Source organism: Hypanus sabinus, chromosome 18, assembly GCF_030144855.1.
Source record: "Hypanus sabinus isolate sHypSab1 chromosome 18, sHypSab1.hap1, whole genome shotgun sequence".
In the NCBI taxonomy this organism is placed as follows: domain Eukaryota; kingdom Metazoa; phylum Chordata; class Chondrichthyes; order Myliobatiformes; family Dasyatidae; genus Hypanus; species Hypanus sabinus.
The window spans coordinates 68,880,669-68,898,745 of record NC_082723.1 but is presented as its reverse complement, the minus strand read 5'-3'; the positions used below and the strand labels follow the sequence as shown (position 1 = coordinate 68,898,745).

The following is an 18,077-nucleotide window of genomic DNA, read 5'->3' as shown; positions in this document are numbered from 1 at the left end:
ATATATATATATAGCTAGGGTGCTACAGGCTCTTGCGCAGTAATGCAGTCATTTGATATATTTCACGCAAAAAGAAACAAATTTCATGACATATGTGATAAACCTGATTCAGATATAGCTGGCTCAACAGCACGTGGATGAGTGAGGCCAAAAGGGCCTGTTCCCATGGCGTAGGACTTTGTGACCCTGAGAGAAGGTGTTTGCAGTCATCGGGACTTCTGGCGGAGGAGGTGGGGAAAAGCTGTTTCCCTCGGGAACCACAGATTGCAAAGGGAGGTTAATACATAAAGGAAGCAGGTGAGGTGTGATTCAAGATTCAAAGTAAATTTATTCTCAAAGAATGGATAAATTATACATCCTTGCAATTTGTCTGCTTACAGGTAGCCACAAAGCAAAAAACCCAAAAGGACTCAATTAAAAAAAAATAAAGACCAAAACCCAATGTTCAGAGAAAGAGGGAAAAAAGCACAAATCGTGCCAACAATAGTCAGCAAAAACATTCCAAACCAAAATGGGTCATTAGATATGAACCCGGGCACTGCGCAGAGTAGGCCCAAAGCCTCAGTCTCAGTTCACCATATTAGCTGGACAAATCGGCGACAGGAAGCACAGCAACAGCCCAGTGTCATGGGACCAAACTCAGCCTCTGATCCTGAGACCCCGCCTTTCCAGCCCAGGTGGGCCAGCATTTAAATTGTCCAAACAGCAGATCGTACCTCACATTAGGACCGGGTCCCAGCACAGTGAAATGCACTGGTCATAGACCACACTGCCTAGCAATTCACTCCGGGTCTAGATTTCGCTGCCCAGGCCGAAGCCATTCTCGATCTCTCCAACCTCGCGCCCGGGTTAGTGGGACAGGCATGGAAAGTCCTCTACCTTGACTTCTCCTCCTCTGAATCGCTCACTCCATCTGTGTCGATTTTGCAACGCACCAGCGTGGCTCATCTTTGCCTCTTCATTGTTTGCAGGGATATCTGACCAGTTTCCTTCAGAAAAGGTGTTGTTAGCAGTGTAGATATGAGAAAACTGTTCTCAGACGCTGTGATCTGGGGCAGTGGGAACAGTTAACAAGAACGTTCAAAATGGAGCTGTATGACTTATTGCAGAGGAGAGGTAATGTCAGCAGCTGTGGGATTAATTATGGGCGAGGGGGGATGAATTGGACAGGAGTGAGATGTCAGTAATCTCCCGGGCTGCGCCTTGCTTCAGCTCTGTGCATCTAAAAGTGCTTGTCTGCTTTATCCTCAAATGCACATAACTTGCATGGCAGACATTTCACAGGAAGCTGTGGAGTTACTGAGTCACAGCCTGAAATGAAAACCTTTGAATGGAAAATCCTACAAAAGGTAGTGGATTCAGCCCAGTCCATCGTGGGTAAAGCCCTCCCCACCACCAAGCACATCTACACAGAGCGCTGTCACAGGAAAGCAGCATCCATCATCGGGGACCCCACCACCCAGGCCATGCTCTCCTCTCACTGCTGCTTTCAGATAGAAGGAACAGGAACCTCAAGACCCACACCACCAGCTTCAAGAACAGTTACTACCCCTCAACCATCAGGCTCTTGAACAAAAGGGGACAGGCATTGAAAGTCCTCTGCCTTGATTTCGCCTCTCTGAATCGCTTACTCCATCGCGTGGATTTTGTAACGCACCAGCATGGCTCATCTCTCAAAGTCCCATCATTGAAGTGTTTCCACAACCAATGATCTCACTTTAAGGATTCTTTAACTCATGTCCTCATTACTTATTGCTATTTATTTATATTTGCAATTGCACAGTTTGTTGTCTTCTGCACGCTGGTTGATCTTTCATTGATCCTGTTATCATGACTATTCGATAGATTTACTGAGTATGTCCAGAGCAAAATGAATCTCAGGGTTGTAAATGGTGACAGAGATGTACTTTGATAATAACATTTACTTAGAAATTTGGACGTCATGTCTTGTATACTCCTATCAGGTCACACCTTAACTTCCTACATTCTTAATCCACCTCCTTCCCTGCATCTCACGTGGATTGAGTTGTCTGACTCCAGGAGCCATACACTCTCTCCCCTCTCTTCCCTGCTCTCCACCCTTGCTCAGTGCCCAAAGATTATAGCTCATTTACAAGAAATTGATGGCTCGGAGCCTGTACCCACTGGAGTTCAGAAGAATGAGGGGAGATCTCACTGAAACCTATGGAATGTTGAAAGGCCTTGGTAGAGTGGATGTGGAGAGGATGCCTCTTATAATGGGGGGAGTCTAGGACCAGGGTACAGCCTCAGAATAGAGGGACATCCATTTAGAACGGAGATGAGGAGGATTATCTTTAGCCAGAGAGTGGTGAATCTGTGAAATTTGTTGCCACAGGTGGCTGTGGAGGCCAAATCATTGGGTATATTTCAGGCATTGGTAGATAGATTCTTAATTGGACAGGGCATGAAGGGATATGGGGAGAATGCAGGAGACTGGGGCTGAGAGGGAAAATGAATCAGCCATGATTAAATGGCGGAGCAGACTCAATGGGCGAATGGCCTAATTCTGCTCCTATGTCGTATGGTCTGACTCATTTGTTTCTATGCTCGTCATCTCGATTTATACATTAAAGGATTCCGTCTGCCACTCTCAACTTTTCTCAACTGTTCCCGTTGGTTCTCTCTCCCTCCCCTCCCTCCCTCTCCCTCTCTCTCTCTCTCTCCTCCTTTAACCAGTTAAATTTGCTTTTCTTATCCCCTGCGCCCCTCCCCAATCTTCCTTCCTGCGTGAGTTCACGCTTCACTGCACGAAGAACCAAATACCAAGCAAAACTCAGCAGGTATGCAGCTGAGATGCAAAGAAGCTCTTCAGACACTAGAAACCCTGAGCAGCCCCCACGGACAGAATACTGGAGGCAGTCTCCATGGAGGCGAAGGAGCAATTGACATTTTAGGCCAACAGTTCAGGAAAGGAGGAGGGAAGTTAACAGAATAAAAGGTAGGGGAGGCAAAGGAGTACAAGGTGGCAGGTGATTGGTGAGGAAGGGGAGATGCAGATGGGGAGAGCAGGAACGATGCAAGAAGCTGGGAGGTGATTGGTAAAAGAGATAAGGGACTAAAGAAGGAAGATAGGAGAGGATTATTGAAGCATTGAAAGACTTAATTAGTGTGGATGTGTAGAGGATGTTTCCAATAGTGAGTTTGGGACTAGAGAGCACAGTCTCAGAATACAGAACAGAGATGACAAGTAAACTAATTTACACACTTCCTCTGTTCCCCACTCTGACCTTTTACCTCTTCTCACCTGCCTATTACTTTCCCCTGGGTCCCCTCCTCCTTCCCTTTCTCCTATTGTCCACTCGCCTCTCCTATCTTATTTCTTCTCCAGCCCTTGACTTTTCCCAACTGCCTGGCTTCACCTATCACTTTCCAACTATCCTCCTTCCCTCCCCCACCTTTTTATTCTGGCATCTTCCCCTTTCCTTTCCAGTCCTGAAGAAGGGTCTCGGCCTGAAACGTCGACTGTTTATTCACCTCCATAGATGCTGCCTGACCTGCTGAGTTCCTCCAGTATTTTATGAGCATTGCTTTGGATTTCCAGCATCTGCAGAATCTCGTGTTTATGACAAGAAATTTCTTTAGTCAGAGAGTGGTGAATCTGTGAAATTCATTGCCACAGATGGCTGTGGAGGCCAAGTCATTGGGTATTTTCAAAGTGAAGGTTGAGAGGTTCTTGATTACTCAGGGTGTCAAAGGTGTTAGGGAGAAAGCAGGAGAATGGGGTTGAGAGGGATAAAAAATCAGCCATGATAGAATGGTGGAGCAGACTCAGTGGGCCAAATGGCCTAATTCTACCCTTATGAGGGAGAAACAGTGAACATATCAGGTTGAAGATCCTTCATCGTAACCGAAGCTCCAATGGAGGATGTTGAATGTGAAACGGTAACTTGGTGTCTCTCTCTGTAGATGCTGCCTGACTTGCTGAGTGATTCTCGGATTTTCAGCTTTTCTTTACTCATGCAAGGTGGTTAACATCCTGAAACACCTCAAAGGCGTGTCTCCCATTTGAAAAGGAGGTATTACACCAGGTTTACAGTCATTTCCTTATTGTCACTGGGAGGTACAGTGAAAAACGTGTCTTGGAGTGGCCCAACTCTACTCCTTTGTCTTCTGGCTGTGTTTGAAGGGAAGGAGGTGGGGAACCGGAGGGAGTGAATGGACAGGTCATGAGATACACGGCAGAGCTCTCCCAACCATTGAGCACATCTACATGAAACGTAGTCATGGGAAAGCAGTGTCCATCATCAGGGACCCCCCACCACCCAGGCCGTGCGCTTTTCTCGCTCCTGCCATCAGGTAGAAGGTACAGGAACCTCAGGACTCACAGCACCAAGTTTGAGAACAGTTACTGCCCTCAACCATCAGGCTCTTGAACAAAAGGGGATAACTGCATTACTTGCCCTTTCATTGCGATGTTCCCACGACCAATTATCTCACTTTAAAGACTCTTTACCTTGTATCATGTTCTCACTACTTATTGCTATTTATTTATATCTGCATTTCCACAGTTTGTTGTCTTCTAGTTGATCTTTCATTGATTCTGTCATGCTTATTATTGTATTATGGATTGGTTGAATAATAGCCATTTGTGGAATAGTATGCCGGCAGGAAAATGAATCTCAGGGTTGTATATGGCAATGTATATGTACTCTGATAATGAAATTTACTTTGAACTTTGAACTTTTAGGGGTTTTGAAACAGCCTCCACCTGCTAAGGTTCACTCCTCACTAGCCCTTCTCATCTCCTTCAACTGCAGGACTTATACGTGTGCAGGACAAAGAACCTTGCAGGAAAAATCATTATGGACACTACCTACCCTGCAAACTGCCTTTTCCAAAAGCTCCCTTCCAGAAAGCGCTATAGGGCCGTTAAAACAAAAAAAAACACACCATTTTACCGTCTTCCTCAAGGTAGTTAATCTGATCAACCATTCTAGGTAGCACCTCCCCAGCCCCCTCTATCTATTACCTCTGTCCTGCACTGTAAACACTTTAAACCACTTTTAATAACACTGTTTATATTGCAAATACATGCTGGCATTTATTTGTGCAGATTTTATTCCTCATCTCCGCCATGGACAGTTCCAAGCTCAGCTGAGAAGGGAGTGGGGGGGGGGGGGTAACAACCCCATCCCATAAAAAAACAGAGCTACATAAATGCCAACAGAAGCTCCAAAGACCTATCCCTGGGAGAGGGGGGGATCATTAGCAGAAAGAAAATTATTCCATATCCGTCCTTTAAGCACTAATTTTATTAGCTGATTAAATTTGCAGTCGTGCAAAAGTTTTAGGTACATATATACAGTACACTGTAGCTAGGGTGCCTAAGACTTTTGCACAGTACTGTAGTAATTTTATGTATTACACTGTACAGCTGCCACAAAAAATTAAATTTCACAACAAAAGTGAGTGATGATAAACCTGATTCTGATCTGGGTCTCTATTGGGGACTGAGAGTGGGAAGGGGGCAGGGAGAGGGGAATCATGGTTGGGAAAAGGGGAAGGGAGAGGGAAGGGAGTGGGAAGCACCAGAGAGACATTCTGTAATGATCAATAAACCAGTTGTTTGGAGTTAAATGACCTTGCCTGGTGACTTAGGGCTGGGTATGACTGCACTCGCTTCCCCCGCTCCTTACCCCGGCCCCCGGCACTCCTCCTCTGCCACTGTCCCACACCCCTCACACAGCGCTCCACCCTCACCATTCCCAACATCCTTTGCTCCCACCAGATTTACAAACTCATTCTTCTCTCCATGTTGGCAAATATATATTAGCTATATATACATTTCCATGAGACTTTTGCACAGTACTGGATGTATAATTCTTTATTTTGTGCTGTTATTTATCATTGAATATTGTTAATTTTTTTCCATGTCACACCCTGCCCAACACACCACAGCAAACTCCTAACACATGTGAAGGTATCTGGTGAATAAAGTTAATCCCTGAACCTTCTCACTGCCCAGCCCATCCAACATCCCATATTTACAATCTGCTGTGCTCTGCTCCCTTGCCTTGGAGAATCAAAATCAAGCTTAATATCACCGTATCTCACAAAGTTTGCTGTTTATTCATTGTATGACCCTATAAATTTACTGTTTATTCTCTGTATGACCCTATAAATTTACTGTTTATTCATTTATGTATGATTGTTTATTCATTCCCATAGATGCTACCTGACCTGCTGAGTTCTTCCCACATTTTGTGTATGTTGCGGATTTCTGGCATCTGCAGATGTTCTCACCTTTACAATGTATCATAAAATTTGTTGTTTTGTGGCAGCAGTACATTGCAATGCATAATAATAAAAAAAACTATAGAAATTAAATTAGGTAAATAGAGCAAAAAGTAGTGAGGTAGTGTTCATGGGTTCAGTGTCCATTCAGAAATCAAATGGCAGAGGGGCAGAAGCTGTTCCTGAATCATCGAGTGTGTGTCTTCAGGCTCCTGTACCTCCTCCCTGATGGCAGAGGGGAAGAAGCTGTTCCTGAATCACTGAGTGTGTGTCTTCAGGCTCCTGTACCTCCTCCCTGATGGCAGAGGGGAAGAAGCTGTTCCTGAATCGTTGAGTGTGTGTCTTCAGGCTCCTGTACCTCCTCCCTGATGGCAGAGGGGAAGAAGCTGTTCCTGAATCACTGAGTGTGTGTCTTCAGGCTTCTGTACCTCCTCCCTGATGGCAGAGGGGAAGAAGCTGTTCCTGAATCGTTGAGTGTGTGTCTTCAGGCTCCTGTACCTCCTCCCTGATGGCAGAGGGGAAGAAGCTGTTCCTGAATCACTGAGTGTGTGTCTTCAGGCTCCTGTACCTCCTCCCTGATGGCAGAGGGGAAGAAGCTGTTCCTGAATCGTTGAGTGTGTGTCTTCAGGCTCCTGTACCTCCTCCCTGATGGCAGAGGGGAAGAAGCTGTTCCTGAATCACTGAGTGTGTGTCTTCAGGCTCCTGTACCTCCTCCCTGATGGCAGAGGGGAAGAAGCTGTTCCTGAATCGTTGAGTGTGTGTCTTCAGGCTCCTGTACCTCCTCCCTGATGGCAGAGGGGAAGAAGCTGTTCCTGAATCACTGAGTGTGTGTCTTCAGGCTCCTGTACCTCCTCCCTGATGGCAGAGGGGAAGAAGCTGTTCCTGAATCGTTGAGTTTGTGTCTTCAGGCTCCTGTACCTCCTCCCTGATGGCAGAGGGGAAGAAGCTGTTCCTGAATCGTTGAGTGTGTGTCTTCAGGCTCCTGTACCTCCTCCCTGATGGCAGAGGGGAAGAAGCTGTTCCTGAATCACTGAGTGTGTGTCTTCAGGCTCCTGTACCTCCTCCCTGATGGCAGAGGGGAAGAAGCTGTTCCTGAATCACTGAGTTTGTGTCTTCAGGCTCCTGTACCTCCTCCCTGATGGCAGAGGGGAAGAAGCTGTTCCTGAATCACTGAGTGTGTGTCTTCAGGCTCCTGTACCTCCTCCCTGATGGCAGAGGGGAAGAAGCTGTTCCTGAATCGTTGAGTGTGTGTCTTCAGGCTCCTGTACCTCCTCCCTGATGGCAGAGGGGAAGAAGCTGTTCCTGAATCGTTGAGTTTGTGTCTTCAGGCTCCTGTACCTCCTCCCTGATGGCAGAGGGGAAGAAGCTGTTCCTGAATTGCTGAGTGTGTGTCTTCAGGCTCCTGTACCTCCTCCCGATAGTATCAAAGAGAAGAGGGAACATCTTGGGTGATAGGGGTCTTTAATGATGCCTGCTGCCTTTTTGAGGCATCACTCCTTGATGCTGGTGAAGCTAGTGGCCATGGTGAAATTGGCTACGTTTACAACTCTCTGCGGGTAGAATGCCCCTCCCCCACTCCACACCAGACGGTGATGCAACCAGATCAAATGCTCTCCATGGTACATCTGTAGAAATTTGTGAGTGTCTTTGATGACTTGCCAATTCTGCTCGAAGTCCTAATGAAATATAGCCACTGTTGTGCCTTCTTTGTAATTACATCAATGTGTTTTGCCCAGGATAGATCCTCAGAGATGATGATCCTGGATCGGGAATTCATAGCTAACATCAGGTTGACCAGCTTTTGAAAGTGTCTTCGATGCAGTGATGTCTGGTGCCCATGATGGAGCTGGCTGAGTTTACAGCTCTCCACGAGTTTGTGGATTCATCATATGATCTAGAGACTCCAGCACAAGGAGACAGGACGGGTAGGTAAGATGGTGGAAATAAATCATTTAGATCCCTTCCTTTATTCGCCAAAATACAGAATATAAGAGCAGTGTTTATGCCAGGACTGCGCATATTGCTGACTTCAGAGGTCAGGGAATAGAATGTAGTTGGGGCACTCTGTTGTAACTCTACAAGACACCGGTTAAGCTGTGGAAAGTGTACCATCATCATTATGTGCTGTGTGGCATGACGTGGATGATCGTTGTCTCATGACTATGATTGTTCTTGGCAAGTTTTTCTACAGAAGTGGTTTGCCATTGCTCTCTTCTGGGCAGTGTCTTTACAAGACGGGAGACCCCAATCTTCAGAGATTGTCTGCCTGGTGTCAGTGGTCACATAACCAGGACTTGTGATCTGCACCGGCTGCTCAAACGACCATCCACCACCTGCTCCCGTGGCTTCACGTGACCCTGATCGGGGGGCTAATCAGGTGCAACACCTCGCCCCAGGGTGGCCTGCAGACTAGTGGAGAAAAGGAGCGCATTACACCTCCCAGGTAAGAAAAGGATGCCAGCAAAGGTTTGGTGGCACCTACAAGGTATTTTACCAATCTCAATGCATATAAATGAAAGGAAAAAAATGAAGGGATATGTGAGAGCGAAGGTATCATGTACCATTCAGCTAGGCTTTCTAACATACAGGAACAAACTACAACAAAATGAAAGTGGATCACATTATAAGCGCATTTATTATTTGTATGGGAAAGTCTACTTCCGTACATTAATAGGTAGCTAAATCTTACAGCTCAGAACAGCCCATTTTGATACATTCACAGAACCCAGTAATTCATCAGCTTCATGTATTTGAGGTCATTTCATCCCATAATTGTATTCCTTTCTTATCTGCTTCCATCGCATCTGTCATTAATCAGTCCATCTGTTTTTTCAGTCTTCTCCCCCCCCCCAATGACAGCTGTGTCCTGTTTTTCTCTGATTTCAGGGAGGCTGCCATAAACACGACCCCTGCTATAAAATACACAACACACTTCCTGTAAGCCTCCATCCAAACCAGCAGAGCACTCTGGGACAACACAGGTTCCATTTTGTCACATGACATTTTACAAAAGTTATTAATTCATAAAGACTTCAGGGTTGCAGATATATTTCCACAAGGGTTAGACTGATCATTAAAAGGTTGGCACAATTGTTGTGTGATATGCATTAGGGCTATTGGTCTGTTTGATTGTTGGTCTTTAACTCAGATTTTATTCGGTATTAACTCCTGAAATCTGTATTATGAATGGCACTGAAGTATAGAAATAATGAGATTCGGAAGGGAACAAAGTTCTATTGGATCAATGGCGGTATAAAAATAAACAATATTGAACTGAAATTTCGGAACAGCTCGGTGACGGGGGCTGAACTATTCTCATTATGCACAGGTAAACATGGTAACACACACAAAAATGCTGGAGAAACTCAGCAGGTCAGGCAGCATCTGTGGAGATGAATAAACAGCCATTGTTCTGGATCTAAAACCATCTACATCAGAGGATAGAGCATTGAATTATGGAGCCGTACAGCACAGAAACAGACCCTTCAGCCCACCTAGTCTGTGCACACCTGTTATTCTGCCTAGTCCCATCGACCTGCACCTGCACCGTCCAAACTTCACTTAAACGTTGCAATTGAAACAACATCCACCACTTTCTCTGGTGACTTATTCCACACTCTGCTTTAACATTTCACTTTCACCTTTACCCTTTGACCTAGTCTCACCCAATTTCAGTGAGTGGATATTGCACAATTTGTATTTTCCAAGCTATGCCCCTCAATTTTGTACACCTCTATCAACTCTCCCCTCATTCTCTTACATCCCAACCTTCCTCTGTAACTCAGGGCTCAGCTTAACATCTCGTCCAAAGGGCTGAATCTGTGGGGGTAGCTACTGGCAGTGCTTTGAGAGACACAACCAGCCAGGACATTCCCCTTTCTCCTTACAACCATCAGAAAGGAGGTACAAGAGCCAGAAGACACACACTCAATGCTTTAGGAACAAATTCTTCCCCTCTGCCATCAGATTTCTGAAAGATCTATGAACACTATCTAACCATTTTCCTCTCTTTTTACTACAGTACTGTGCAAGAATCTTCGGCACATATGTATCACTTGGGTGCCTAAGACTTTTGCACAGTCTTTTAATAGTTTTATGTATCACACTGTACTGTTGCACAAAAGCAAACAAATTTCATGACATGTGAGTGATGATAAATCTGATTCTGATATGGGTCTATTGTGGACTGAGAGTGGGAAGGGGGCAGGGAGAGGGGAATCATGGTTGGGGAAAGGGGAAGGGAGAAGGGAGGGAGCGGGAAGCACCAGAGAGACATTCTGTAATGATCAATAAACCAATTGTTTGGAATCAAATGACCGTCGCTGGTGTCTCAGGGCTGGGTGTATCTGCACCTGCGTCACCCCCTCCCCGGCACTCCTTCTCTGCCCCCTGCCCCACACCCCTCCACCAGCACCATTCCCAGCATCCTTTGTTCCCGCCAGTTTTACAAATGAGCTCTCCAGTCCACATTGACAAATACAGTATGGTGCAAAAGTCTGAGACAACCCAGCTATTTATATGTGTGCCTAAGACTTTTGCACAGTGCTGTATTTTCACATATAAATCTTATTATATTTTATAATAATGTTATGTATTGCATGCTGTGCCACCACAAAATGACTTATTTCTTGACATATGTGAGTGATAACAAGCCTGATTCTGATCCACCCTCGTTCCTGGAGCGGGACTTGAACCCACAAGCACCTGCCCTGCAGCCGAGCAAGGGTGACCGACTCTCACTCTCTCTTGGCAAGCACCACCCACGCAGTCTAAGAGCAGCGGCTTCAAAGAGGCACGCAGATCTTGCAGAGCCCGAGAGTGAAAAGTGCCAGTCAGTGGATGAAATGCTGTAATTCACTCCGACATCTTGGCCACGGCAGAATTGCTGAAACCTCACCTGTCATGATATGATGCTCCGTGTGCTACTGGATTGAGTTATCCTGCTGCCTGCCCTTTATTATCTTCAGTGTCTGACCCTCCTCACCACTGAGTACATCGACAATGCCACAGGAAAGCAGCCTCCACCATCAAGGACCAGGACATGCTCTCTTCTTGCTACCACCATCCGGCAGGAGATACAGGAACCAAGGGTCCCACACCACCAGGTTGAGGGACAGTTATTACCCCTCAACCATCAGCCTCCAGAACCGGTGTGGATAACTTCACTCACCTCAACTCTGAACTGAGCCTAGGGTCCCACACCACCAGGTTCAGGAACAGTTATTACCCCTCAACCATCAGCCTCCAGAACCGGTGTGGATAACTTCACTCACCTCAACTCTGAACTGAGCCTAGGGTCCCACACCACCAGGCTCAGGGACAGTTATTACCCCTCAACCATCAGACTCCTGAACCAGTGTGGATAACTTCACTCACCTCAACTCTGAACTGAGCCTAGGGTCCCACACCACCAGGCTCAGGGACAGTTATTACCCCTCAACCATCAGGCTCCTGAACCAGTGTGGATAACTTCACTCACCTCAACTCTGAACTGAGCCAAGGGTCCCACACCACCAGGTACAGGAACAGTTATTACCCCTCAACCATCAGGCTCCTGAACCGGTGTGGATAACTTCACTCACCTCAACTCTGAACTGAGCATAGGGTCCCACACCACCAGGTTCAGGAACAGTTATTACCCCTCAACCATCAGGCTCCTGAACCGGTGTGGATAACTTCACTCACCTCAACTCTGAACTGAGCATAGGGTCCCACACCACCAGGTTCAGGAACAGTTATTACCCCTCAACCATCAGGCTCCTGAACCGGTGTGGATAACTTCACTCACCTCAACTCTGAACTGAGCATAGGGTCCCACACCACCAGGTTCAGGAACAGTTATTACCCCTCAACCATCAGGCTCCTGAACCAGTGGGAATATCTTCACTCATCACAACACTAAACTGATTCCACACTTTGAATGACTCCATAACACATGTTCTATTATTCATTGATTGTTAATATTTTAAAATTTTATTTTATTGAGATACAGCTCAGGATAGGCCCTTCCACGCTGCTCAGCAATCCCCTAATTTAATCCTAGCTTAATCACAAGTCACAATGACCGATTAACCTACCAACTGCAAAGTCTTCAGTCAGTGGGAGGAAACCAGAGCACCCGGAGGAAACCCATGCGGTCACGGGGAGAACCTACCAACTCCTTATAGACAGCGGTGGGAATTGAACCCGGGTCGCTGGTACCATAAAACCTTGTACTAACCACCACACTACCGTGCCGACCTCCGTGCTTTTGTATTTACAGTTTGTCTTCATTTGCATGTTCATTGTTTCTCAGTCCTTGTGTCTAGTTTTTCATCGATTCTATTTTATTTCTCCGTTTGACTGTGAATGCCAGCAAGAAAATGAGTCTCAGGGTAAAATATGGTGACATATATATATTTTTGGGTGGTGGGGTGGAAATACATCTTTAATAAGGAGGTGTAAGGTGCTCCTTCCCTCTGCTAGCCTGCAGGTCACCCTTGGAAAAGATTAGCCCCTTGATCATGGTCACATCAAGCCATGGGAGCAGGTGGTGGACGGTCATATGAGCAGCCGGTGCAGATCACAAGTCCTGGTTACTTGACCACTGACACGAGGCCGACAATCTCTGAAGAGTATTGATAATGGCCGGGGTCACCCGTCTTGTAAAGACACTGCCCAGAAGAAGGCAATGGCAAACTGCTTTGGTTAAAAAATTTGCCAACGGCAATCACAGGTATGTATATATCATGATTTCCAACATCATACAACATGGCATATAACGAACGAACAACACTTAGAGACAAGTGGTGAAGGTTCACGAGTCGGATTGCTGAGCCTGATATTTCATCCAATGCGGAAAGATCGGACAGAATTGGACGATGCTGTCTGGGCTTTAGGAAAATTAGACGTTCCAGGATAATAAGGCAGAATTTTAAGGTAAAGGGTTCAGCCACGAGTCAAGGAACATCATGTCTGACAGCAGAGAAGGTTCACCAGGATGCTGCCTGGATGAGAGGACGTGGGCCATAACGAGAGGGTGGACAAACTCAGGCTGTTTTCTCAGGAGCGGTGGAAGCTGAAGAAGGCAAACCACTTTGGTAAAATAAATCGTCAAGAACAAAGAAGGCATTGGCAGTGGGATGCCGCTGCTGGTAAGAGTTGAAAGTACACCTTTAGAAAGAGGTGACATAGGGTCAGAGAATGTTGAATCTTTGTGGGTGGAGATAAGAAACTGCAGGGGTAAAATAATCATTATGGGAATCATATATAGGCCTCCAAATAGTAGCCAAGATGTGAGACTGAGATTGCACAGGGAGCTGGAAAGGGCGTCTAATAATGTCACAATTGTAATGGGGGACTTCAATATGCAAGGCGATTGGGAAATCAGGTTGGTGTCGGATCGCGAGTGGGGGAATTTGTTGAATGTTTACGAGATGGCTTTTTAGAGCAGCTTGTGCTTGAGCCTACTCAGGGAAAGGCCATCTTAGATTGGGTGTTGTGTAAGAACCCAGATCTTATCAGTCAGCTTAATGGAAAGGAACCATTAGAAGGCAGTGATTATAATATGATTAAATTCATACTGCGACTTGAGATGGTGAAACGTAAGTCACGTGTATCCATGTCACAATGGAATAAAGGGAATTATGGAGGCATGAGAGAGGAGCTTTCCCAGGAGGACTGGAGGGGGATACTGGCGGGGATGACGGCAGAGCTGAAATTGCTTAAGATTCTGGGAATAGTTCACAAGATGCAGGACAGAAAAGATTAAATATGAGGGCAAACTAGCTGATAATATAAAGCAGGATACTAAAAAAATTTTCAGTTATATAAAGAATAAAAGGGAGGTGAGAGTTGATATTGGACCTCTGGAAATTAATGCTGGTGAGGTAGTAATGGGGGACAAAGAAATAGCAGATATACTTAGTAAGTGTTTTGCTTTAGTCTTTACTGTGGAAGACACTGGCAGTGTGCCAGAGGTCCGTGAGTGTCAGGACTGAGCGCCATTGCTATTTCAAAGGAAAAAGTGTGAGGCAAACTCAAAAGTCTTAAGGTGGATAAGTCACCTGGAGCAGATGGACTACATCCCAGAGTCCTGAGAGAGGCTGCTGGAGAGATAATGGATGCATTGGCTATGATCTTTGAATAATCATTTGATTCTGGCATGGTCGCAGAAGACTGGAGAATTGTAAATGTCACTCCATTCTTTAAGAAGGGAGGAAGACAAAAGAAAGGAAATTATAGGCCAGTTAGCCTAACCTCCATTATTAAAGATGAGGTTTTGAGGTACTTGGAGACTAATGATAAAACAAGTCAAAGTCAGCATGGTTTCTGTGCAGGGAAATCTTCCCTGACAAACCTGTTAGAGTTCTTCGAGGAAGTAACAAGCAGGGTGGGCAGTGGAGAGGTAGTGGATGTCATTTACTTGGATTTTCAGAAGGCATTTGATAAGGTGCCACACATGAGGCTGCTTAACAAGATAAAACCCTGTGGTGTTACAGGAAAGATACTGGCATTGATAGAGGAATGGCTGACAGGCAGGAGGCAGCGAGTGGGAATAAAGAGGACCTTTTCTGATTGGCTGCCGGTGACTAGTGGTGTTCCTCAGGGGTCAGTATTGGAACCGCTACTTTTCGTATTGTTTGTCAATGATTGGATAAAGGAATTGATAACCTTGTGGCAAAGTTTGTGGATAATACACAGATAGGTGGAGGGGTAGGTAGTGCTGAGGAAACAATGCGATTGCAGCAGGACTTGGACAAATTGGAAGAATGGACAAAAAAAGTGGCAGATGGAATACAGTGTTGGGAGATATATGATACTGCATTTTGGTGAAAGGAACAATAGTGCAGACTATTATCTCAATGGGGAGAAGGTTCAAACATCAGAGGTGCAGAGGGACTTGGGAGTCCTCGTGCAAGACTCCCGGAAGGTTAATTTACAGGATGAGTCTGTGGTAAAGCAGACAAATGCAATGTTGGCATTTATTTCAAGGTGAATAGAATATAAAAACAAAGAGATAATGCTGAAGCTTGATAAGACATTTTTCAGGCCGCCCTTGGAGTATTGTCAACAGTTTGGGGGCCCATATCTCAGAAAGGATGTGTTGCTATTGGAGAGAGTCCAGAGTTCATAAGGATGATTCCAGGAATGAAGGGGTTAACATATGAGGAGTGTCTGGCAGCTTTGGGCCTGTACTCACTGGGATTTAGAAGAATGCGTAGGGATCTCATTGAAAACTACCCAAATGTTGAAAGGACTAGATAAGGTGGATGTGGAGAGGATATTCCCGCTGGCGGGGGTATCCAGAACTAGAGGGCACAGCCTCAAAATTGAGGGGTGACCTTTCAGGACAGAAGTAAGGAGGAACTTTTTTTAGCCAGAGAGTAGTGAACCTGTGGAATGCTCTGTCACAGACTGCGGTGGACACCACGTCTGCGGGTATATTTAAAGCGGAAGCTGACAGATGCCTGATTGGTCGGGGCATCAAGGGATAGGGTGAAAGGGCAGGTGTATGGGGTTGAGTGAAATCTGGGATCAGCCATGATAAAATGGTGGAGCAGACTCGATGGGCTGAATGGCCTAATTCTGCTCCTATGTCTCATGGTCTAATCATGGTTAAGGAAGGATCATGGTCACCTATGTCATACGACACAGCACATCATGCATGGTGAATATGTACTTTGATAATGAGGTTATTTTGAACTTTGAAGCCTGTCCCCACCAGGTGAGGAGATTCTGCGGATTGATGGAGCCGTGCTTATCTGACAATCTCACCCTGGATTTCCTCAGTTACCATTAGTTTGTATCAACAAATCACCACTCGCCTCTCTTGGTCAAAGCACGTTGACACCACAACCAAGAGAGTGAACCAACATCTCTACTTCCTCAGGAGGCTAAAGAAATTTTGTACATCCCTTGGGACACTCACCAATTTTTACTGATGCACCACAGAAAGCACCCTATCCCGATGTACCACGGCTTGGTACGGCAATTGCTCTGCCTGTGACCATAAGAAACTGCAGAGTTAAGGACACATCTCCGCAGATCACAGAAACCAACCTCCCCACCTTGTCTCTGTCTACACTTCTCAACGCTTTGGTAAAGAAGCCAGCGTAATCAAAGACCCCACCCACCCCGGGCATTCTCTCTTCCTTCCCCATTCCCCACCCACCCCAGGCATTCTCTCTTCCTTCCCCATTCCCCACCCACCCCAGGCATTCTCTCTTCCTTCCCCATTCCCCACCCACCCCAGGCATTCTCTCTTCCTTCCCCATTCCCCACCCACCCCAGGCATTCTCTCTTCCTTCCCCATTCCCCACCCACCCCAGGCATTCTCTCTTCCTTCCCCATTCCCCACCCACCCCGGGCATTCTCTCTTCCTTCCCCTTTCCCCACCCACCCCGGGCATTCTCTCTTCCTTCCCCATTCCCCACCCACCCCAGGCATTCTCTCTTCCTTCCCCATTCCCCACCCACCCCAGGCATTCTCTCTTCCTTCCCCATTCCCCACCCACCCCAGGCATTCTCTCTTCCTTCCCCATTCCCCACCCACCCCGGGCATTCTCTCTTCCTTCCCCATTCCCCACCCACCCCAGGCATTCTCTCTTCCTTCCCCATTCCCCACCCACCCCAGGCATTCTCTCTTCCTTCCCCATTCCCCACCCACCCCAGGCATTCTCTCTTCCTTCCCCATTCCCCACCCACCCCAGGCATTCTCTCTTCCTTCCCCATTCCCCACCCACCCCAGGCATTCTCTCTTCCTTCCCCATTCCCCACCCACCCCAGGCATTCTCTCTTCCTTCCCCATTCCCCACCCACCCCGGGCATTCTCTCTTCCTTCCCCTTTCCCCACCCACCCCGGGCATTCTCTCTTCCTTCCCCATTCCCTACCCACCCCGGGCATTCTCTCTTCCTTCCCCATTCCCCACCCACCCCAGGCATTCTCTCTTCCTTCCCCATTCCCCACCCACCCCGGGCATTCTCTCTTCCTTCCCCATTCCCCACCCACCCCGGGCATTCTCTCTTCCTTCCCCATTCCCCACCCACCCTGGGCATTCTCTCTTCCTTCCCCATTCCCCACCCCCCCCCACCCCGCCAATCAGACTAAAGATACAAACGGCAGAAAGGACATACCATCAGGCTTAAGGATAGAACATTACACAAGTATTTTGCTTCCTGAATACTTTTGAATGTATCTGATGGATTTTGGGTTGCTGATCATGAAAATCACCTTGAGATGTTCATATCACACACATGCCATGTTTTTAAAAATCTTCTGTATTTGTTATTTCAATTCTTAATTCAAGTCAGAATAACTGATGCCAAGATTAAGAAAGGCATTTTTGTTGGTCCACAAATCAAACAGGTCATCAGTGACAGGTAGCTTGAAGAAATTCTAGTGCGACCGGAGAAAATCACATGGAAGGCATTCAAAGATATTGAATATTTTCTTGGCAACTACCGAGCACCAAACTACGTGCAGCTGGTTGACAACATGGTTCAAGCATACAAAACCATGAAGTGCAACCTGTCACTAAAGATTCATTTCCTGCATTCCCATTTAGACCTCTTCCCTGCAAATCTTGGTGCCGTCAGTGACGAGCACGGTGAAAGGTTTCATCAGGATATTGTGGTCATGGAGAAACGGTATCAGGGCAACTGGAATCCATCAATGCTGGCTGATTATTGTTGGATGCTGAAGTGAGAAGCCTCAGACACTGAATGCAAATGAAAATCACCAACAAAACATCTTTAACTTAGTTAAGCTATTGCAAAGTGTCAGAACCGTTATGCAATTAAACGCATTATATTGAATAAAAGTTAATTCCTGTGTGATACAAG

General features: G+C 46.4%; 1 protein-coding gene across 1 annotated transcript in view; it reads right to left on the bottom strand.

Annotated features, from left to right (window-relative positions):
- galnt9 (polypeptide N-acetylgalactosaminyltransferase 9) overlaps positions 1-18,077 on the bottom strand; it is a 251,445-nt gene that overhangs the window by 213,259 nt on the left and 20,109 nt on the right.